Source organism: Camarhynchus parvulus, chromosome 18 (genome assembly GCF_901933205.1).
Source record: "Camarhynchus parvulus chromosome 18, STF_HiC, whole genome shotgun sequence".
Taxonomy (NCBI): Eukaryota; Metazoa; Chordata; class Aves; order Passeriformes; family Thraupidae; genus Camarhynchus; species Camarhynchus parvulus.
Window position 1 is genome coordinate 1,299,655 of NC_044588.1, and position 24,113 is coordinate 1,323,767.

General features: G+C 37.9%; 1 protein-coding gene across 1 annotated transcript in view; it reads left to right on the plus strand.

Moving 5' to 3' along the window:
- The window catches only part of ANKFN1 (ankyrin repeat and fibronectin type III domain containing 1), a 103,621-nt gene that overhangs the window by 2,349 nt on the left and 77,159 nt on the right, over nt 1–24,113 (plus strand). The gene's annotated exons all lie outside the window — the stretch shown is intronic.

The following is a 24,113-nucleotide window of genomic DNA, read 5'->3' on the forward strand; positions in this document are numbered from 1 at the left end:
ATATCGGGATCTCACCATTTTTATATACTATATGATTTTTCAACACCAAGTAAAAGCCAAGGTTTATAACATAATTCTTTGTTCAATCTGATTTACTCATTAAAAGATCAGCAGGTTAACTCCTCCAAGATACCTCTGGATACAAAGCAGATAATATATTAGGTTGTGTATGGCTTATGGCTTTTGGTGTTGTAGTCCTGGAAAAAGGACTGGTGTGATGGTCTGGGGTGGGGCTGCCCATTGCAACCTGTTAGCACTCGTCTGATCCTTCGCTAAAATACTTCACTACTGCATCAAGGTGGCCAGGGGGCATCCTCTTCTGTAAAGGCTTTTCAGTATCTTTTGTGGGAAGAGCCAGAAAACCTAGGAATTGTGAATGTTTCCTACGCAGGTGTTTCCAATCCCAGAACTGATCTGGCTTTCTCAGAGAGCCTTAAAGGATTTAAGAAGCCAGGACCAGTGACCATGGACAGTCTGTGGCTGTAGCTACACTCTGAATACTTGGGTTGTGTAAGTCCTGACTCTGGGTATTGTCTAATTTGCAGACTTTGTATTGTGGCTAGAGAGATGCATGTGGGTCAAATGCCAATTAGCCCATGGGACTAACAGCCCAACTACTTGCTTAAACAGATGGAAGGTTTCAAAAAGGACAAGTCACCCCAAATCTTCCACTGCCCCTTCCCCCTCACCCCCCATTTAGTAATGTTGTATTGCTGAGCCATGCACAGTTCTTGCTGTAGCATTAGGTAAGAGCAGTGTGGTCTTACTGACACAGGTAATAGCAGCTGGAAAAACACTGCAGCAATGAGCTTAGCTTGTTCCAGGCTGATGAGAGGGCAAACTCTTCAAAGACCCATGAGAACACTCTTGTTTCTAAGGTGTACTAAATCCAGTGTTTTCACATCTTCATTCCTAGTGTTGCCATTGTTAACTCATTAATGACAAAATTTGCTATAATCCCATTATGTTAAATTGATATATAGGCTTATTGAACATTGTATAAACTGTACTGAATAAACAAGTAGAAAATTTTAGAGCCCAAAGATTTATTTCACTGAAACATACATATTCCCCAGCAATTAAGATGTAAAACTAACAATGTGATGTGCTGAAAATATAATGGCAATGAGTAGCACACATACATTTTCTAAAGTGCAAGAGTAGGTGGGACATCTGAAAGTGTTCAAGCAAGGAGTTTGGATAAACAAAACTCATCTTAAATTTTCAGATTCATAAACATTATGCATATGAGAAGATTTAGATTAATGTTTGATATCTTCTCATGAATGTTATCAAGAGAGTTTTAATGGACAGCTCTTTGGAGAACCAGTATTATTTCCTTATGTCCTGTTTCATTTAATTCTTTAGCCATGGGATTTGAGGAGCTGTTTTCTTCTCTTCCTATGTCATGTCAGTTTTCCCTTTTTGCTTTTTTTTTTTTTGTTTTTTTTTTTTTACCAGAAGAAAGCCCATCACTGATTTTGTAGCCTCCTCTTATGTCATATTCAAGCCTGTGTTAAGGATCATCTTGTGTGATTCAGATTGGGTTTGTTCTGTGCTAATAAACCTTGAGAGTCTGCAATGCATTTTAGAAGAGTTCAAGATGAGCTTGAAGCTGTTGTCTAAACTTGCTTTCCCCAGACGCATGTCAAGAATGCACACAGAACAGCTCCAAGGTCAGTGTTTGTGTCCTGCCTTACAGCAGAGGCTGAGCTAGGGAAGATGGAAATCTGCAGAGAGATCCTAAAGCACTCCTTTCTAAGTCTTTTAAGGCTAATGTCTCCTTTTCCTTTTGTACCCTGACAATATTGAAATTAATGATTTACGGATTTAAATTTCACATGGAGTCAAGCTGAGAAGATGTACCTGACTCCAAGTTTCTTCTAAATGCAAAGTTGCCACAGCTTTTGTTCCAAGCTAATCTTTGTGTGACTCATATGGCAACGCTCAGCAGGCCTGGGCTCCTGAAGATGTTCCTTTGAGGTCAGCAATTGTCTCAAGCAAATATTTGCCACGTCATAAATCTCTGCTTTTATAGGCTGGATTCTATAGCCTCTCTTTTGGGCAGTACAAGATTATACAACAGCCATCATGCATCACCAGGGGAGGAAAAATTCTTTTAGAAAAGGAGAGCAGATACTCAGACTGAAACACAATGTTTTTTGTAGCTAAACTAAGTTTTAGATCAGTCAGATTGTCACTTGAAACAGATAGAAATTTCAGGTCCAACATTTTAATGACTGAAGTAACATGTTGTGGAAGCTGAAATATGCAACCAGCGCACATTTGAAAAGTGAAGGAGAAGTTTGAAATATTTTACTGAATGCATGATTAGAGTGGTTGGGGAAGTTTATGTAAGAATATTTAAAACTATGACCATATGTCAAAAATTGTTATAATGAAGTTCATCAAGTTGGTTCAGAAGTCAATACTGAGTTAGAATTCCCATTTAGCCATTTATACCTCTTAAATATATATATATATATCTCACTAGGCATTTTGTATATGGAAAATTTGACCTATGATCATTGCAAAAGAATATGAAAAAGAACTGGCTATTTGTATTGGATTCTGTCCACTGTGACAATTGACAGTACTTTTTGGCTCAAAAGTGAAAATAATCATTCAATTTTTATTTCATACATAGCCAGAAAGTTATTATTTAAAAATAATCAACATAGCACTTTACTTTGAGTTGGAATTTCAAGCAGATGATGATTTTTAGGGGCTTTTGGAAACTGAATGGGCTGACATAGTATGAAATATGCCACATCTAGCTAGTTAATGTTGACAATTTTAGAAGTGGCCTCCATTGTCTAATGCCTCCTGATTGCTTTTCACTGCTGTACTGTGTATAAAGAAACCTTGTGGCATCACTGGGCAGTTGAATGTCTCTATGTAGTTTATTTAAAATGTTCTTCAGTTTTCTGGCATAAATTTGTATTGGCTTAGACTGATGCTGCCTAAACTTGACCATGGTGGCCAATTTGGGATTGAAAGTGAATGCCATAATAATGCTATGTTCTTATATAAATTACACTTTGTGTCATTATCTGTATCTATTTTGAGCATTTAGGACAGCAAGTGGCTGTCTGAGTGCTCACAGGGGTAAGGATTGAGCCTCAGCTGTAACAAGTTTCAGCACTACCAAATTTAATTGAACTACTACAGGTCATATTAGCTAAAGAATGGTTTCTTGAAGCAGTACATGAACAATAACTCTATTTCATTCACATGATAAGAAGCTGAGAATTGCAAGACGATGTCTTATAGCAAGGCATGTTATTTTACATCATGACATGCTACAGGCATTTTTAAATTCCATAAGTTGAGGGGAAGATGAAGTTTCAGAGAGCATACCAGATTCTGAGCAATGGAAGTGAAAAACAGGAAGAAGGGAAAGAATGGTGTGAGCAGTTGAAAGAAATTTATTTTATTTTGTCACTGCTTGTCTGCCGTTTAGGGATAACTACTGCTCTGGACAGCTCCCATCCTATCTCATTATTGTCCCTATCAAACAACACTAACTCCTTGCTATTTTCTATTTAAGGGAATGGAACAGAATGGTAAAAGCTTTCCCCACTTGATATTTGCTGTCGTGTTCATAGGGCTCTTTCTTTAAACCCACAGGATGCCACATCTAAGCTGTGAAAGTGGTGTTATTTACACTGAGCATAGTCAGTCCTCACAGCCTGATTACAGTGCCAGTTAGGATCAGGTTTAGATTCATCATTCAAGAAACAAAGAAAGCATTGGGGTAGAGACAGGAGAGATGCTATAGGAGGATGGTAATGGGAAAAGTAAAATATTTTAGCCTGCTACCCCCAGCCTCCCTGGCTGTCCAGTCAGTGTACAGAGTGCCTTTCCAGACGAGGTGGCCAAGAGATAAATGTATGTGATTTTATACAACTGTCATAACTTGCAGCTGAATGTTATTTATAGATATTAATTAGTTCTCTGTCTTTGCTGTGTTGTTATGAACCTCTGTTCAGTTTCTGACATGTTTTTCATTAGGTTGATTAATAGCGAATTTTTTAATTATTTAAAAACTAACTGCACTGCAGGAATATGTAGAGAGCAGAAAGGTGATAGTAATGCACAGCTTTAGTGCTAGACAAACTGCATGTTGAGAATAACTGTGGTCATTGTTGCAGGGGACTTTTTTTCCTTTGAAAAGTTTTGCTGAGCTTAATATTGATATTGAAAAAGGTGATGCTTTAGACTTCATATTTCAGCTGTTGACATAAAGTGTGTTTTATTGTAAACTAAACTGAACAAACTCTCTGTAAACCGTATGTCTCAGACCTTACTCTTGCAAACACCTTCTCATGGGTCTTACCTCACCAAATTCAGCTCTTTATACATATAAGTGTGTTGATTTGCTTTCTTGCTTTAAATCAATGAGCTAGAAAGACGACTGCCTTCAGGACACTGGGACACTGGTGGGTTTGTGCATGTGAGCAATAAAATATGTAATGTACCAGCGTTCTTTCGAAGTGCCCAACCAGCTTTAGTGGCACTTTTATCTTGCTCACAAAGTTTGCCTTACAGGCCCAGGTTTCAACACTGACAGACTTCCCAAAAAGTGGCTGGATTGTTTATTGCAAGTTAGCTAAAACCCTACATTTCTTAAAGAGGGTATTTAGATTTATCTTGGAATTTCAAATTAATTTTATAAAGGGGTTTTGTTAGGACAGAAAGGGAACATAATGCAAAAGCCTCTGAACTTTATGGAAGTTTTTAGCTGATTTCAATGAGCTTTGAGTTGAACTTTCAAGGGATGTTTTAGAGAATTAGTGTACTTAATTACATATGACATTTATGAAACTGAGAATAATTTTTTCTGTCATGCTAAAAACTCCATGGTCATTAGGATCAGAATCCTGAAATTTTTGGTGCCCAGTAACAGAGATGAATTAGTAGCTCATATTCATTTTACATTTGTTGTTGTTGTTCGTAAAGATCAAAATTACATATAAAACCCAAGACACCCAAGTGGTGAGAAAGGGGAATGAGACTAAGCAGGATCAGCTGCTAATCATGTCTCCAGCACAGGTAACTAAACCCACAGATAACTCAGCTCTTCACCTGGCTGATTCCTCTGGGTCTTATTTATACTGAATGCTTGGAAGGGGAAGTATTCTCTCTTGCTAACTGTTTGTAGAGGGTATAGACCCAGTTTCAGCAGAGTCTCTTGATACTGTAGCAATAAAAAGAAACCATTAAAGCCTAGAATAATTGCTTTAATTAGATGCTTTAGAGCTGACCAACTTCCGATTGCAGTAGAAATGTGCTATGCTGGCTGCTGTACTAAGGACAGAATAACTAGTTTGTGTCTTTGAGCTTGCCAACAATAGTCTTTTCAACTGCAGTTACCTTTATTTTCCCCAAACTGAAATGCAATACCAGTATAGTAACAAACAGAACAAAAATGCAAGCCATGTGTCCATGTATTACCAAATTGTTTTATTTTGAAAAAGACCCAAACTACTCTCTAGTATATATTCTTTCCCCCATCCAAAATCTAGTATGTTAGGAATCCCCACAGACTTTAATTCAGTCTTTGCATTCAACACAGTTTTTATCATTGCCTTCAGACTTCTGTATTGCAAGCATAAGAGTAATTTTGTTCAAATCCAGAACTTTTCTCCTTTCTAGAACTATTGGTTTCTGTCCATAGTTCTCTATTTTGTAGAGTTGAAAAAAAAAATAAAATTAGTAACAGTTTGTCATTTATAAAGTTCCAATTTGGATGGAGGTCTGAGCAAACTGGTCTAGAAAAAGGTGTTCCTACCCATGGCAGGGGGATGGAATGAGAGGAGCTTTAAAGTCCCTCCAAACCCAAGCCATTCTATGATCCTATGAGTTTTACTGAATTTGTGTTGTCAATTTTCAATAGTTCAATGCTACAACACAGAATGTGCATCATGTTTGGTAAGTGTGAGAAATTGAAGAGAGACACATCTTGGTTTTGTCCAAAGATTTACTGGAGTCTTCTGCTGTCCTTGTCTCTCTGGCAAGATCAGAAAAATTCTTGTAGACAATTAAAAAAAAAATCAACTCAGGGTTAGAAGAGTAGAGTAAATCAGATCAATTATTGCCTTCCCCTAATGAAACAAGATTAGTTTGTACATGATTCTACAGGTGAAATTCACCATTAATGGTTTCCTGTTCTTTGGTTAAATCTTAAATGGGAATGGAGAGCTTCCAAAAGTTCTCACTCGCGGTTCTTACTATGGCCACTGATAATGGCTTCCCCCAAACGTGGGGCAATGTTCCCTGTGTGTGAGACAGATCTGAGTGTTGAGAGATCAGTCAGCATTTCATAAAATAGGAGCTTGTTCTCCTGTACAAGGAGTATTTTAAAATAGTGGCTTTTAGAAATCTGTTTTTCTTGGGAGTCCCTTCATTTCTTGATTTAAAAGTTAGACTCAGAGATTTGTACAGGAAGAACTGTATTATTAACATGCAAAACCAGGCACCAGCAGACACATATTATACCTGTCTGAAGATATTTTTGAAGTGTCACCTAAGATAGATAATAGCTAATAGCTAGTAGAAAAATTCTGCAAAGGAAGCTGAGGTGTCAGAGTCTGTGTGCTAGAGAATGCAGCAACTCTGTGTGGTCACTTAGAATACTCAGTAAGTGACAGGAAGTTTATTCCACTTCCTAAAGCTTTGGGGCATGGTGAGCAGAATAACACAGGGAATTTCTGCTAAGAAATTGGTGTGTTGTAAATTTGTGTCCCAGAGTAATTTGCTGTGATTTCCTGGATAGACAAATGCAACAGAAAATGAAAGGGAAATAAAGGAACAGACAAAAGCCAAGCTAACCTCAGCTTGCAATCCAGACTGCAAAGCTGGGAAAAACCCCCAGTTTCCATCTGGCTGAACAGAAAGGGAACACAATCCATAAAAGTGGATATTGAGATCTCCTACAAGTTCAAAGAGGACAGCTATGCATCCTTAGAGAAACCATGACCAAACTTGTATGGGTAGAAATGTAAAAATAGCCTGTCAGCAACTTTGTGGGTTTGTTTTCATGTTCTGTAAGACAATCACTGGTGGTAGACAGACCTCCCCTCTTTGCTTCTGACTAATCTGCACAGGAGGTTCAAGAGTGAAATATGAATTTTGCCTTGTTTCTCCTAGTGAATGGTTTGTGGGGAGGGCTTATACTTGGTCAGACATGTTAGGAAAAAGTGGCAAAAATAAATTATTTGCTAACTATGAAAATGAAATGCAGCCCCTTTTATGAGATAGGTGGAGATTTTTGCATGTAATTCTGTTTTAGTGAACTGCAGCCTCACAAACTGCTGTTGGTGTAGGAGTAGGACCATCATTTCTGCCTTGGTTCAAAAAGATTGGAAATGGCTCACATAAGCCAGACACTTGAGCATGTCTTCATTTTAACTGTTGCAGTCTGATCTTCTCCTAAATTATTTTCCAAAGGAATTCCATAGGGACATGACTTTAACTGGAGGAGGGAAACTGCTCACAGGTGGGCTCACTGTCCCTTCCTCATTACATCTTCCAACAGAGCTGTCACCAGCATTTTGATTACAGGATTTTTCTGCCTCTCAGGTAAGTATTTATTGCACTTTAAACTTCTATGTCATTAACAAGACTGCATCTATTTTTACATAAGTGCATAATTTAGTATTTTACTGCTTGGGAGAAAAAACATTTTCCCATACTGATTGAAGGAATGCTGGAAAAGAGACTAATGCAATTGGAGATTCCAGTCTTTTCTTACTGACTGCTTTAGTGATGCTTGCCTACTTGTTCCATGAAATCAGGATCTGAGCCAAATTTTGTCAATGTTTTAAAGTGTAGATTTTCACAGTTTGCAAATGGTAGAAATCTGTTGCTCTGAAATGTCTAAGTTGTTTTCAGGCTGTCAAAGATCAGAAAGAAACTAAACACTAAAAAGCCAAAAACTAACTGAGAACCCAAACCTTGAAATTTTCACCAAGCTGGAAAATGGGTTGAGGTTCACTTGTCGCAGTGTAGAACACTGAGACTGACACTTACAGAAGAAAAAATGCTCCTTTCCTGTTTAGAATTGTAAAGCTTTTAAAGTAAGGTTCTTCAGAATTATTATGGTGACTTCTGTGAACTTCTTCCAATTTTCAGCTGCAAAATCATTGGGTCTCTGGAAATAAACAGTACAAGCTTCTAAATAAACAACTTTAGGTTTTCAGAAATTACCATCTTCCCAGTAAAGGATTCTTCAACTGGCAGAGTAAATTCCCTTTATATTTAGGCTTTCTCTACACACCAATTTTGTTGACATCAATGGATTCTGTGTATGAAACAAGATGAATGTACAGTGGAGAAATGTCCTGAACAGCAAGAACATCTTTTCAGTAATTGAGCTTGCATACAGAGCAGTGAAGAATTTGCATGGTTACAGATGCTGTAGAAGATTAAATATAAAGGCACTGTTACCTGCAGAAATGAAATCCATCTTGTCAGCTAGTTGGAAGACTCATGAGCAGGAATTTCCTGTTGTGGCCAATTTCATCCCTCCTTCCTCCGCCCCCATTACGTCTTTGCTGTGCCTCCCTCTCCAGCTCTACCCGAATATATTTTCACTACGGCACATTTAGGTATCAATCAACAGGAATCTCAGCTGCTGTTGTGCTTAGGGGACAAACTGTTCTTTCTTCATACTAACAAGGAATGCCTGAAATAGCCAGACACACAGCACTGATTGATGCAGCTACAGTTTATACACCTAGATTCAGACAGTCTGAAACTGCCAGAATTAATGGCTTATTATTAGAAAAATACTTCTGCTAGACTTATAATTTAAAACCATTTAAATGCCTCAGGCATAATCACTGAAATTAAAGTTTTAGCTTGTAAAGTGCTTGATGGTGCAAATTGGACGCATCTGCCTGTCTCAGGTGCATTTGCTCTTGCTGTTTGAGTGGGGGTTTTTTTGTATTTTTCTGATGTGATATCTGGGATTATGAAGATTGATGCGCATCTTTTTATAGATTAAGGTATGTCCCCATATTAATAGTTTAATTTGGGGGAACTTGGATGAAAGAATATGGGACCCCAAAAGTTTAGGACTCTTAATGTTTCTGCATGAACAGAAAATAACCAACATTTTCACTTGACAGCCTTGAGCTGTGTGGTTTGCTTAGCTTGTGGGTGCCACTGCTCAGGGAAAACACCAGGAGGATCCTGAAGGAATCCTACATTTGCTATAGTGTTGGCAAATGCAGCAGCTGCTGCTTCTCCTGGATTTATTCCATGACATATAGCAGAATTAAGGGCTCCAAAGAGAACCTGTTGGCAGTGAAGGGAAAGTACCAAGTGAGGTGTGAGAGGAGTAAGATACTACACAAACAGGCTCTATGGAACAAGCAGCTCAGTTTTGCCACACACATGCTTTTTGCCTCTGCCTGGGACTCTTAATCTAATGGTGAGCCTTTCTAGTTTATACAGGGGAGTTTAGGTTTGTGGCTGGATTTCATCACAAAAATGAAGCATGATTTAAAAGCTATGGCAACACAAAATACAGAATATTGAGCTATGGGAAGCCTGCCCAAAAGCTGCATTAGCCTGACTGCTCAGAAACAGGCCATGGGCTGCTCAGGAGGGGAAATCAGAAAACATGAGGAACTAAAAGAGGTTTGTGACTCCAGCTGAGATTCAAGGCCATGTGCTGCCAAAGCAACAGTCTGCACTCTGAAAGAGCTGTCAAATGTTCAGAGTACCACGACACCTGAGCAAGGACTGTCCCTTCCATGGTGTTGAGCTGTGGATGGCTGCACCTGTGCTAATGCAGTGCTCTGAGTTTGTGTTACTGTGTGAAATTGTCAGAGAAAATTATCACTGCAGTTAAGGAAGCTTTTAACTGATGGATTCTATTAGCTAAAAGAACTTTTCTGGGAATACAGAACACCTCAAAATATTTATGAAGGCTGATGGAAATACTTATTTATTTATCACCTGATGGATATATTGTTATCATCCTTATTGTCTTGTAGCCTTGTCAGTCAGAATATCTGCTTGAATCATGTAGAACTTGTGAATTGATAAACTAGAAAAGGTGCTGTATGCTGAGCAGCAGATTTCTTTCATAAAAAGTTTATGCTTTAAAACCCCCTGGTTCTGTTATTTTAGCAGTCTTCTTTTAAAAGAGGATGTTTTTCATTTTTCATGGCCCACTATCCCATTCTGTCTGTCATCATTTAAAAAAACAAAAAAAGAAAGGTCTCTTCACTATTTCACTATTGTATTTTACTTTTGAACTGTGCTATTCACCAACCTTCAAAGAGAGAGGAAGAACTTAGAGTTGATCCAGGGGAAATCAGAGCCCCCTGTGCAACCCTGAGGCTTTGTGGGGCTGCACCCAGGGCTGGCTCTGTACTGGGGGACACAATGTCAGCCTTCCAAATCAGTTGCAAAACCAGATTATTTTCCTGCTCTGGCAAAGGGCATATTTTTTCCCCTGGTTTTACTCCTGGTAGCTGAGCACAGTGTGTTGGTCTGTAGAGCCCAACAATCCCCACAGTGGTGGCTGTGCCAGGCCATTGTCCCCTGGTCTGTCAGAGCACTGAGTCACCCTGTAAGCAGACGCTGGGTGTTCAGTACATCCCTGTTCTCTTTCCACAAGAACTGCTTCTGAAAAGGTCCTTTGAACTCCAGCAGTGCTAGGAAAAACACAGTACTGATTTCACAGGTTATCTGAGGCAAAATCTTGTTTGCATTCTCTGGATAATTTGAGGTATCCTTTATAACTAAGACTTTCAGACACCCCTCAGAAAATAAAGCATTTCAGAGCCTTTTTTACAAGTTAATTCTGGTAAAAGTCCTTTATATTTAGCGTGTCTTGGCGAATCTCAATACATGTGCTGTATTTAAATGAAACATGACTTTTTCTCTATTTATTTACATTTCATTTGTTTCAGAAATAAATTCCTACGATAGTCACAATATGCAAGTGTTTGTGGTTTTTTTTAAATCTGGCTCTGAATAGCTAATATACTTTTATATAAATTAGGGCTAAATTAATGACATGTTTACACTAGGAACATTAGGACTGTTTGCGCTCTCAAAGCACCAGGAAGTTCATGCAAGGACATATTTCTTATTTTTATTTAACATCCCAATTTTTTTGACTCAGAGTCTTAAGGTTAATAGGCATATTTATAAATATAACCACATCAATCTATATTGTGGCTCTCAGTAAGTGCTAGAGAAGAGTTGTTTGCACAGGAAGTTAAGACAAATTAACTAAAGATATGATTTTAAAGTATATTAGTTAAAGTGCATTAAAGCTTGGTGTGAATGTTCTCATTCAGAATAAAGTGACTGTAGTTCACTTTACCTTAATGCACTTTAAATTCACACCTTTCAGCTAATTTAGCTTAACTTCCTGTGTGGACAAGCCTTAAGATTGTTCCCATTAAATGGGTCTGCTGAGCTTTATTTTCTACTTCTTAAATCCAAACACGTAAAATAGTCTTACATTCTAAAGAGACTATGTTTTAAAAAGAGAATTTTTTTGAGTTTTCCAGTCATTAAATCATTAAATTTGTTTGAATGGAGTTATAAGTGGTAAATTTTAGTACAAACTATATTTTGTCATTTTTATTTTTAATTTCAGGTATGACATTAGTGAGAGATAGGATATGTTTATCAACCAAAAACCCTATGGGCAACACACAAAACTATGACAAATAATACTTAATTAGTCTGGATTATATTGGAGCAGAATAAAGAGGGTTTGAACTATTTTTTTTCAGGATTTCTGAACTTTTGAAGCTCTGGAGAAAAGATGCTGCACATGAATAGATTGACTTACACACACAGTGATTTTGGTGCTGGGAGGATGTGAAACTTGGAGTGAAATCTGCACACAGAGCTCTGCCCATGACCCCTAGTCCCTGACATGGCAGTGCACAGATATTTTCTGTTTAAAAAGGCTACTTCCTTTCACTGTTGCTTAGCAGTAATTTTGGTAGAGGTATTCCATCTTAAAGATAGATGTTTGATGACTATTTACTGCAGTACCTTTGTGTATTTTAGGGTGCCTAAAGTATAGAAACTACTCATCATATTACTCAGAATAGATTTTTAATTCGTTTAGGTTTAAGTTTGTACCCTTTTGTTCTCATGTTTATTATCAGATAATAAACTGCTTCTGCAGTTCCCTGTAAGTTCTTGTCCCAAGCACTGCACAAGGCTTGGTGATTGAAATGGAACCAAAAACAAGGATCTGAATTAGTGGTTGGATCTACAAGGAGTGTTGGTCCCAATCCAGCAGCCTACCTGAGCTTCCACTTAATTTTCAAGTATTTAAGTGGTCTCATTTTCAGTGGAATACTGAGACTTTTGAGGTGTTAAAGAAAATCATGTGCTTAATGGTTTCCAGGGTTAGGGCCAGAATGCTGAACACATTTTAGGATTTAGCACATTGCATTTGACTCTGCTGATGACATGAACTGTAAGCAGGGAGTTTTGATCAGAGCTGATACGTGGCTCGAGAGACTGTGTGGCAGCTGATAGCTAAGTATGTGTGTAATAAACACTGTCATTCTGGCCTTCAGATAATGGTGACAGAGCTCCAGTTATCTTTTGCTATTTCTCTTACTGTTCACATTCTTAGGAAGCTGTGTTACAATTCTTAGAGCAGTCTTTATTAGCTTTGAACATAACTTCTGTTCCCTCATTGCATTGTTGATAAAAGTTACAAATGTTTGAGACAATGAAACTATCAAGTTCGAGTAATTCCTGATGGCCTTTTCCATAAAAATCGACATTTAAGTGAAATAGAAGAACAATAGATGAAATTGTGGGTTTAAAATACAGGTAAACAATAGTAAGCAGATATGGTAGTGTCCAAAGACCAACTTTTTCACACATTTCAATAAGATAAAATACATTAATTGGTGCTCAAAAATGGATTGGCATCTGATATGTGGTAGATTTACAGACTATAAAGGAAACAATAAGTCTTTAGCATCATTAATGGTTCATGTATTTGTAAGACAATTTTGCCACTTGCAGTTAGGATTATTATAATATTTTCTGTGAGTCTGAGAGTAATGCCATTTCTTGCCATTTCTTGAATCAACCATAGAATATCATGGAGGCAACATGTCTTAATAAACCCAGGCAAGAAGCACTGTACAGGTATTATTGGTGTAACAGGATCACCTACAGACCCTATCTCATTAGGTTTTGCCTGTAAGAAGGCAGGCTTGCTGTGCAGGCTGATGATGGATGAGGGTGGAAGGGGTCAGAGAAACAGGCAGCAACTTGGTCACAGTCATGTAACAAGAATAGAAATGGAGTCTCCTGGCTCCCAAGCCCAGTGTGTTATCCAGTATTCCACACTGCTGCTCCACCTCTCTGCTCACTTGTTTCTTAAGCTCAACCACTGAAATTGGACCCCCTGTACCCTGCATGCGACAAGGAGCACCACCAAAATTTTCAGTAAGTTGAATGGCCAGGTTTACCATATTAGTTAGTAAGTGTAATATCAGGTTTCTAATTTTGCGTGCAAAGATCATCATTCCAATTGTATTTTAACACCAAAATAGCACATCATGCAAAATGAATTTGGCACAAATAGCGAGTTTATCTTGTCTTTATTTCCTCTGTGCATATGATAGGAACAAAGTTGCATTTCTAGTTGCTTCCAGACAAAAGTGTAGTGTGTGGGAAGGACTGTAAATTTCTTAGGTTTCTGCAGCCAAGTGTTTAGATAAAGGGATGACTGTCAAAGGAAACGTTTTTTCAAGCTGTTTTAACTTCAAGATGAATAATTAACTTGTACCAGCTTTTAAGCTTAAGTCATAAATTCTGTGGATTCTTTTCCCTGGTACAACCTTTTAATCTTACAGTAAGTTATTTTGTAAAAAAAAAAAAAAAAAGAAAGTTAATTCTTTAATTCTGAATCACACATTCAGTATTGCGTCAAGCTGTAGTGAGAGGAGGAACAGTGGGAACAGTGAGATTTCTTCCTTTATGCTGCACTGTGAGAGTAGCAAAGGATACAGGGAAAGAAATTAACTATCCCACAGCTACAAGAAACATTGTCCATGCTGTACACGTGGACATCAGCTCACAATTCCAGTATGGGAAAGTTCACCTGTTGTACTTGGGTTGTTGTACATGCTTTGATATTATCGTCATTACAGTAACTGAAGAATTTCTATTTGGAAACAATTCTTCATGCTGGCATTTACTGTGAACAAATATGGGATACCACACCTCCAGATTTTAATTTCTAGATGAAAAGCCTCCAATATTGTGAAAGCTCTAGCTTCAGATTTTTACCTTCCAATATTTTGACACATTCAAACATTTATCCAGGTATGAGAGGCCAACTGGAGCATCAGCAGCTGCATCCATTGGCAGTTTCAGTGAGACAGATCTTACAAGAAACATTTGGGTGTACTCACTACAGCTGCTGTCTGCCTGCAGTAGAGCTGGCACTCTCCAGACATTTTGGGCAGACCTGCCCTACCACATGTGCCTTCAATTCCAGCTACACTCAGTAAGTCACATCCTTCAGGAAGGACCCAACCCACTCCACAAGCTCTGTCTGATTTTTCCCTGCACAGCCAGATTTGCTCCATTTCCCATTTGCACAGCCATGATCCCCACCCAGATCTGACACGATGTTTGCAGGTGTTGAGCTGACAGCACAGGTGCTGCACAGCACATCTGTAAGTATTGCAATCTGGATGTACTGTAGGAACCCCAAAGGCTCTGTCTCACATTTAGCTGAAGCACGTGCAATCTGTAGAAACAGAGCTTTGAGTTGTTATAGTATGGATGAATGAGAGATGAGGGAGGGAAGGAACACCTCAAACCAACTCTGCTGTCACAGAAGGTGCTCCTGACTCTCCAGCTTTACATGCATGTGCTCAGGTAACTACAAGCACGTGTGTTAATGCAGCACTGCTCCTCAGAGCAGGGGATGGGGTCAGGGCTGGACACCCCAGCAGCAGCTGTGCTTGGGGCTGAGGGTGTGCCCAACATAAATCCAGGCTCAGGCTTGCACAGGGCAGTGCTCAGGATGGACGGGCTGAGCAACAGCAAACAGCCCTGCTCTGCAAACACTCTCATACCTCAGAGTGAGCTGCAACTTGTGCTTCACTTGCACTATTATTTAAGGATTATTTTTCTTCTGAAATACAGAAGAAAATTATTTCCTGAATCTCCATAGAAAAAGAAAGTTGTTCTTTTTAAGTATGGTAGATTATTTAATTGTTGATAGAAATAAATTGCATCGTGTAGCCACTCCTATGCACGGTTTATTTACACTGCATGTCCTATAAACATATCATAACCTCACTAAATTCTCTGTGCACTAAAAGAATGTGGCTAGTATGTTCAGATGTGCTTCATTTTTACTTTTTACAGTATTCTTTGTCTGCTCTTAAGAAAATTAATTTGCTTTAGAAATTACACTTGCGTGCAAATTGTTGTCAGATAATAAATGCAGCCTAAGTGTCAGCCAAAATACACCAAGGTTATGGCTCTCGTATTTGCATTCTGTATTCCTTCACTGTCCACTAAGGCAAATTAATTACCCTGTGTTTCTTCTGCAAGCCAGCAGGAGGTAAATTGGTATTGTAGAAATGAAAGGGAAGAGTCTAAAAGAAAATTGTCAATCAATTTGTTAAGTTTTAATTTCTCTTTACTGCATTGTTTTGCAACATCAAAGCCTGAAAATTAAATGCCTGTCATTGCTCTGAGCATTGTCCTAGTGCTGCTGGCACAGGAACTGTGAGTAGCGAGAGAAAATGTCAGATGGCTTTTTGAATGGCAGCAAAAGGGCATCATGAGAAATTGAAAAATCTGTTTCCTTTAAGTTCTAAAAAATCATTCATTTTTTGTAGAGCTATTGAATAATTTGAACTTTTGTTTTTTGACAATTCTGGTATCTTGGTCTTTCCATGTGGGAGAGATTCCATCTAAATTATTTCATGAAGATGATGTTGTGTCTCTTGCCAGCCTAGGTCATCTTCCATTATATTCACTGGCCTTTAAGCTGGGTTTATACATAAAAAAGTGAAGTGTTTTAGAGTGTGTGCCATGCTCCTACTCTTTACACCTGGGTTTAAAGAACTGAAGGATGAGGCACAAACACAGTGTGTGCATATAAAAGGGAGAGAAATTTGGGTTGAAAGGAGCTGAAAATATTAGTAAAGCTTATTTTTTTTAACGTTATATTTATATTTACAGGTAAGTCTGGTGAGTTCACAAAAGTCAAGTGGGTTGGTTCCCTCATTGAAAGGGTTAAAGATCTGACTGATCTGAACCTTCAACACTAGTGCAAATTGAAAGATGTAAATCTGATCTCACAAGTCTAGACATGACTGTCAGCTACTTTTAGCCATTGTTCTGTAGTGATTTTTATGTTCTTATTTTTATTTAATGAACAGGTTATTTTTCTCTTCCTCTGTAATTCTGACCTCATTCAGTAGAATCTCAATCTGCAACTCCCCTTTAACTTTCAAAAAAATCTCTTCCAAAACAGGTTCAGAAAGCAGTTTCCTGTGAATTTTTATGAGGATGTTATGAAAATTAGGGTTGCATTTTTGACCCCATTTAATCTCCAAGCATCTGACTTGCACTGTTCTGCTTGGTGATGTTTCTTTCCCCCAATATGACTTTGATAAATACTTTTGGTAGGCTGCTTACCCTTTGCAATTCAAAGCATTAGAGTTATTTACTACACTCCTGCAAACTTTCCTATTGTTTCCACTGTCCTTTGTATCAAATAAGTTGGAGACCAGCACCAGCTTTGCAGGAGATTGATTATGTGGCTGTTGATGGCTGCTTCTTTGGTAGTTTTGAATTTCAGTGCAGAGTAAGAAGAACTGTGCGAGTACTATAAAATTATATCTTTCTTGCTTTTATTTTCCCTTTGCACATGATGCTTTTATTAAGATGATATACTATTTTTATTTGCCATGAAATCTTAGTTCTACAAAACTAATTTAGTTCAGATGGAAATACTTGACATATGAATTTTTAAGAACTTTGATGTCCTACAGGACAAAATTCTTTTCCCGCACCTTTAGTCGATGAGCTGTATTTTTACCATCAGTAATATTTTTTTTTTTTTTTTTTTTGTAGCATAGTAGTACCCCACTGTGAGAAGCTACCCTCTGTAGTAGGCACTAAACCAGCATTGATCAGCAGAATTCTTGCTCAGAAGAAGTTACAGTCTGAAAATGAACATAGAGAGGAGAGGAAAGGAAAGAGGTTTTATCCTCCTTTTACAGAGGAAAAACTTGAATGGCATAAAGACATTTCACTGCTGTTAAAATCAACTAATTGATTCAAACCTCACAGTCACTCTCTGTATAAGTAATAGGAGTGAAGACATCTAAGTTAGATATACATGTCTAAACAAACATACTGGGAAAAAATTAGCTTGATATAAACTACCCCCAAATACAAAGGTTTACGTAAGGTAAATCAGGATGTGACCATCTGCTGGTGGGAAAGACTCTTCCAGTGGGAGTATTGGCAGCAAAAAACCAAATTATATTCATGGACATGTATAGTTCAGTGCCCTGATGATCAAAGAAAATTAAGAGGCATCTCAGGTCTTGTGTTCATCCTTAAAAATTTAATGTAGAGCCTTAAAGTTTGTTGACCCAGACACATAGTTGTGTGGTGGCTCTGTTTGTTCTACAACAGGGTTATAAATAAATAGTCTATAATGCTTTGGTCTACTGGGAAATAGCCTTTGGAAGTACAGAAACTGTGACATGTGCAGCGTTTGCCTGCAACAAAATCTCTCATTTACCTGTGGGAAATCTTGGTCTTTGGATCTCTCCTCTCTGGATATCCCTCACCAGGAGATATCCTGATGAAGATAAACTCCTAATGTTTTTCTAGGTACTTGTATAAAGAGCCTCGATTGAATAATCTTAGAAGAAGAGGGAGAGAAGACTCACTGAAATTAAGCGCTCGAAATGAGAGGAATATTTGGGAACCTTGTAATGTGTGTGGTTATGTCTGCCAAAAAAAAAAAAAAAAGCTTGAAAACCAAAAATTATATCTAATCTTTGGTTTTTGCTCCACCACTTTTAGCAGCCCAACCAAGGTAAGCCAGTTCATTCTGTGTAAAACAACAAAACTCCAGATGACATCCTTTCATTGAGCTATCTAAATGAATTTTGTATTTTTGAGAAAATCAAATGTCTCATAATTTGAAGAAGCTTCACCTTGGTTATTTTCTTGGCACACATTATGATATAAAATAATAATCATTTGAAGATCTGTGTAAAATCTCAGAAGTTAATTTTCCCTAAAATCACCTCACTTAAGCTGTATCTCTGTATCTAACTCACAGATCACTCTCTTTCAAGCTCGGCGAGGAGCTGCTTTTACATTATCTCACTGGATAACAGACAATCCCCAATAATTAATGCCAGATCCTCAGCTCTGATACTTTCATGGAAACCATTAGGCCAGTGCCAGTTTACATCATTTGAAGATCTGATCCAGCAGGTATAAAAATGAAAATGGCAAGGCAAAAAAATATGAGCAATTTGATATCAATAAAAATGTGCATGAGGTCAGGGAGGAGAGAGCCTTTTCAAGTTTTCCTTTGACTTTTTATCCTAAAGAAGAATGTTGGTTTTTTCCAGTCATTGAGCAAGATAATGCACAGCAAATGATAAATTACAAAAGAAAATAATCTGTTGCAATAAAACCTGGGCAGAGCCCCAAGTATTTGTTCCCAAAGTATTTATTTTTCCCCAGCTGTATTTATGTGTGAATTCAGTGATGTTTGTAAAACAAGTATTAAAAATTGTAACATTTGGAGTTATGTGCATTTCCAAAAAAAGTTTCTCCTCTTTCAAAATTCAAACTTTGACCTTTCTGAAATTTCACTATCACAACTAGCAAGGTCCAACTGGTTTTTATTTTGTAATGTTTTCAGAAAAAGAAATTTCAATTCAGAAGTTGGGATCAAATTTCTAATACAGAAAGTTACTCAATCGCCCAGAAAAGAAGCTGTAATAGATCAGAGAACAGAGCACAAGTTATTGTCTCACTTTGAGTAGCAAATATATTTTGGCTTGTATTGAAATTATTGTTGCCATAACTTATGCCCAGAAAATATATATTAATAATTATTTACAAAGAAAAAATTGAGTCAGTGACAAATACAGAATTAACTCAAAGAGGGGGTGATTTCTTTTTGTAGCACTTGTAGAAAGCCTCAAATGCAAATTCTTTTGAGGAAAATTACAGTTTCAATAATGAAGTGAGTGAGAAAAAAGAAAAAAGATGAAGAAAAAAGAAAGAAAAAGAAAGAAAGAAAGAAAAAAGAAAAGAAAGAAAGAAAGAAAAGAAAGAAAGAAAGAAAGAAAGAAAGAAAGAAAGAAAGAAAAGAAAGAAAGAAAGAAAGAAAGAAAGAAAGAAAGAAAGAAAGAAAGAAAGAAAAAGAAAGAAAGAAAGAAAAAAAAAAAAGAAAGAAGAAGCTCAGATGTGAGACCTTTTAGTGGTTTTGGTTTGTTAATCAAAATTTTTTTTAATTATAAGATTTTTTGGTTTAATGTATTAGACAGTGTGATAGGTTTTGGTGTTGGTTAATTAATAATGTATTTATTTTTTGTTGTGAGACAGGATTAGGAGAAAGGTAAAGTAGGTTTAAAATTTTAAAAGGGTATAAAGAAAATTTATTAATAGTAATTAAAAGTAGGAATTAAAATAAACTTTTTTTGAATACGTTTTTGTTTTATAACATTTCTGAATGTAGAAAATGAAAAGTTACAATTGGGTCCACCTGCTGTGGGGACAGCAGCAGAGGCAGAGAGCAGCCAGGTTCTGCTGCAGCCCTTTCCCTTCTGGCTGGCCCTGAGGAGCCCACGGCGACACCCAGGGCGTTCCACTGCCTGCCCCAGCGGGGAAACTGAGGCAGGAGGGCCGGGAGGGGGAGCTGCTCCTCACAGGGCAGTGAAACTGCCCAGTGCCCCTGAGGCTGTGGTGACCCAGGCCAGCTCTGCTCTGTCAGAACCGTTTCCAGCCTTTTACTGAGGTGGGTGACCAAGATAACCCTGCCTGGTGGGAGCTGCACAGGGAACTGGGAACAGAGGCTGAAACATATTCTCCTTCCCAGCGGATCCTACAGAGGAGCAGTTCCCTGTCTGGAGTGGTTTGGGTGTATGCTGGGGCCTAGCCTCGTTATAAGGAATGGAATATATGGAATCAAATGAAATTCTATATGGGACAAGAAATGGGGTGGTCTTTATAGCAGGGTGGTCTTAAACTGAGGTTTAATGTATGTACAATATACAAACATTTTTGACAGACCATTAACACCTATAATCTTGTAAATATTTGCAATTTTCTAGATCATAAATATAGCTGCATAAGCAGTTCTTTCAGGACATCATTTATACTCCATTAAAGGTTAATTTACAAGTTAGTACCTTATAGAAAGAAGATATGTGTACTTTTATGTTAACTTTCTGTAAAGGGAGACTGGTGTCTCCAGCAGCAATTTGTAATTCTCCTGTGACACTCCCAGTGGCACTATTCAAAGCACTATTTGAATTCTTTTCATCAGCTCATGTTCACAGCAAACTTAATCTTCTGTTTTGGAGGTGGAGGGAGAAAGAAAAGAGAGGGGGGGAGAAAAACCAAGCAAGCTAGATCTTAGCTCTTATGTCTGTGTTCCCAAGCATCCAACTGTTTGTTTGCACAGCCTCCCCTGACACACATTCTCATTTGTCACAGTGCTGATGATACCTGCTGCTGTCTCTGAGCCCAGCTAACCAGCCTGCCTGGGCTGGGGCTGGGTCAGGGGGGAGGTAAATAGTAGGGGATTGACTCTGTGGGCTATGACTTTATTCACTGTAATGGCATTTGTGCTTTCTAAAGATCAAAGGCCAGGGAAAAAAAAAAAAGGTGGGGGCAGGGGAAGAGAAAGAAAATTGTTCACTGTAGACCTAGTCAGGAGCTTTCAGAAGTGCCTGTGAGAAATTAGGTGCCTCTCTTGCACATTTGATCATCTAACATTGAAATCCTGGTGAGAGAGCTTAGAGAAGGATCTGAAGAGAAAGGAGAATAACCACTCGTAAGTCAGGGCTGTTGGGGAAGAATTAACAAGGAAGGTGCCAAATTTAACTGGATTTTGATTTATTTTCTTTTTCTAAATGCCAACTTTGCTTGTTCAGCCTGGTAGTTAAACAAATGAGAGGCTTTAAAACTGCAGTTAGCTACAGATTAAAAGGAAAAAAAAAGAAATCTGTTGTAAATGCATATATTTTGTTGCCAGCTATTGGGATAAAAGAAAGCTTTCTCAAATGGTATGGTATGGGTTCCTACAATGGTCTCTATGGGTTTATTTGCCTTCCACAGGATTTCCCACGAAGAAAGATGAAAGCTTTATGCTCATTAGTCACCAGGTACTACATGTTTATGTTCGTTATTCATATCTTAATACTGTGAAGACTTCAGCAGCATTTTTTTTCCTGTTTCAAACCACTGAGCACACTGCAGAATGTTCCAAGCTTCTGTATTTCATATATGGAGTTTCTTTCAGCTGGTTTCATGAACAAAACAGAGGGTGGTCATTATGGTGTATTCACATCACACTAAATAGGAGTTAATGATGTATTCTCACTGTACTGTTTTCACTGAAAGATCTTTATAAAAATTGAGGCTTTTATCAAAACACAATGATATCAACACTTGAGTAATTTTCTTGGGCTTAGGGATGAATTTCTCACTAAGGGATGTGAGAACTGGAAACTTTGACCACTGGACATTGCTTTTGTAATTTTCCAATCCATACTTACATTTCTTCTCTGAAAAAGGCAGATCAAGGAGTAATTAGAAACTCACAGGCTGCAGACTGGAGTGGAGAGGAGGGACTGAGGTACCGCCTGTAACCTCAAACTAGTTGTTCCCAATATTTTTAAAAACACATCCTATGAATCCAGTAGCACCAGCAGTGTTGAATGAAGCGACTGCGTGCTTGAGGCCTGAACAAATGGGGGTGTATTTTGGTATGAAATTCAGTGAAAAGCTGCAGTGAAAAGCTGCTGCTATGAATGTGGCTGGAGTTGTACCAGGCTCCAGGACAGCACTGTGACTCCTGGTGTCACACCCCTGCTTGGAAATCTCAGTATTTTTTCCATGACCAAGGGGGCATCTTTGATTGTTTTGACAGGTTCATTGATCTTGATACCAAAGAGCAGCTGTGTGGAGGCTTCTGCTGTTTAATGCCACGTGCTGTGTGCCTCAAAAATCACAAAAAAAGTTAAAAAGGCACACATTAAAATGGCAGAACTGCACTTCTCAGTCGCACATCAGTCAGTGCCCTTCTGAGACACAAAGGTTTGTGCTCTGTTAAGTGCAGCACTGGGTTTGTGTATGCGAATCGCAAATGTGGGTTTAATTTATCTTGTAGTAGTTACCATAAATAGCCTTATTATAGCTGATGTTGTAAGTGGGTGGGCAAAACAAGAGTAATCATAAAGGAAAATCTAAAATTGTTCATTCACAAGGGAGGTCATCAAAGAACAGTTTCTACCTACAGTCACTGCTGCAGCAGTGAGGTTTAATGGCTGTGTAGGTGCTTTAATATAATTTAGAACAGAAACCATGAGCCTCAATGTGTGCAAAGCCTCACACTATTTGGTGGAACTGGGCCTGTAAGTCTCTTTGCTGTTGCAGGCTGAAGACAGCTGAAAGAAATATCAAAACCACAACTTTAATAAAAGCCTGAAAATGTAGATTAAAGCAGGATTCATTCTATTAATTTTTTCCTTGGATGGAAGTTATTTCAGCTACATTAGAAACTTAAAGAAGTGTCTGTTAACTATTAAAGTCACTGTTTAATAATCTAGCAGACATGCTTGGAATTGCATCAAAAACTGTTTCATGTAAATTGACTCAAAAATACATTAAATTGCCTCATTTTTGAAGCAGTTCTATGTCACACAGCTATTCAAGCTCCACCAAAGGTTATTTGAGGACTCCATTTATGTGGGACATCTTTCTGCTGATAATTTTATATATTTTATAATGAACGTGTCTCACATTTATCAAGCAAATGTCTTTTTCCCTTTTAATTTACAGAGTAAGGAATATATGTAAGAAAACAGTTTTTCTTTGCTGCCATGAGGGAAGGGAAATGTACCAGTGCTTATTAAATTACTATGTTATGGTTTGTTTAGGACATAATTAAGACATCAATCAGAAAGGGTTGATTCCTTCAGTAGCAAAGTTAATGAGATATTAACCAACATTTTGAAGCTTGATCCAAGCTATCATTCTACTATTTCACAAATCCCCCAAATTCCTACCTTTATGGTCAGTGGTAGTGTGAAAGAAGACTTTTAAATTTTTCCCTATAATTTAAAAAAATGCTTTATTTTACATTCCAAATGTAAGAAAGCAATTTTGATCATTGCAATAAATTTCTAGATAAAAGTTATCACTAAACTGTTTTGCTTTAACCTGCTTGCAAATTGACAGTGCAGTGTCTTTCTGGGTGGCAGAGCTTGCACGTTTTGAAGGCACTGACAACCCTTGCTGAGTGAATGCACCACACTTCTGATCATTCAATAGAAAGCATAAAAAAAGGAAGAGCTCCCAGAGCAGTTTGTCCCAATCCCTCTCTGAAGGACTGTATTTCACAGGAATATTGTCACCAAGGTGACCATCAAAGCAGGGAGAAAATCAATCCTGACTTTCTGAGAGAATGACACAATCTAACAGGTATCTAAATATTTTCCTTAGGAAACTTGATGCAACTTTTTAAAAGGAATCTTCAATGACCTTGTAACCAGGCAGCACAGAGGTGATAATTGAAGCATCTTCAGACTGTAATGAACAGCTGCTGAATTGCAGCAGAAAACTGCAAGTTGAACATTTGCACAGATTTCTTATCATAAAATACCTTTTTGTTACTTAAAATCTCCTGGACAGCTCTTTATCCATCTCTTCAATAAGTTGATATCATTTATATTTCCCTATATAATAGTTCATCCAAATGACTGAGATTGTGGAGGCTTTCCAGAAAGACAAAAAGCTTTCTGAGAGATAAATACAGGTATACCCATTCTCAAGCAGAGATCCTGGATTGTTTGCTTATA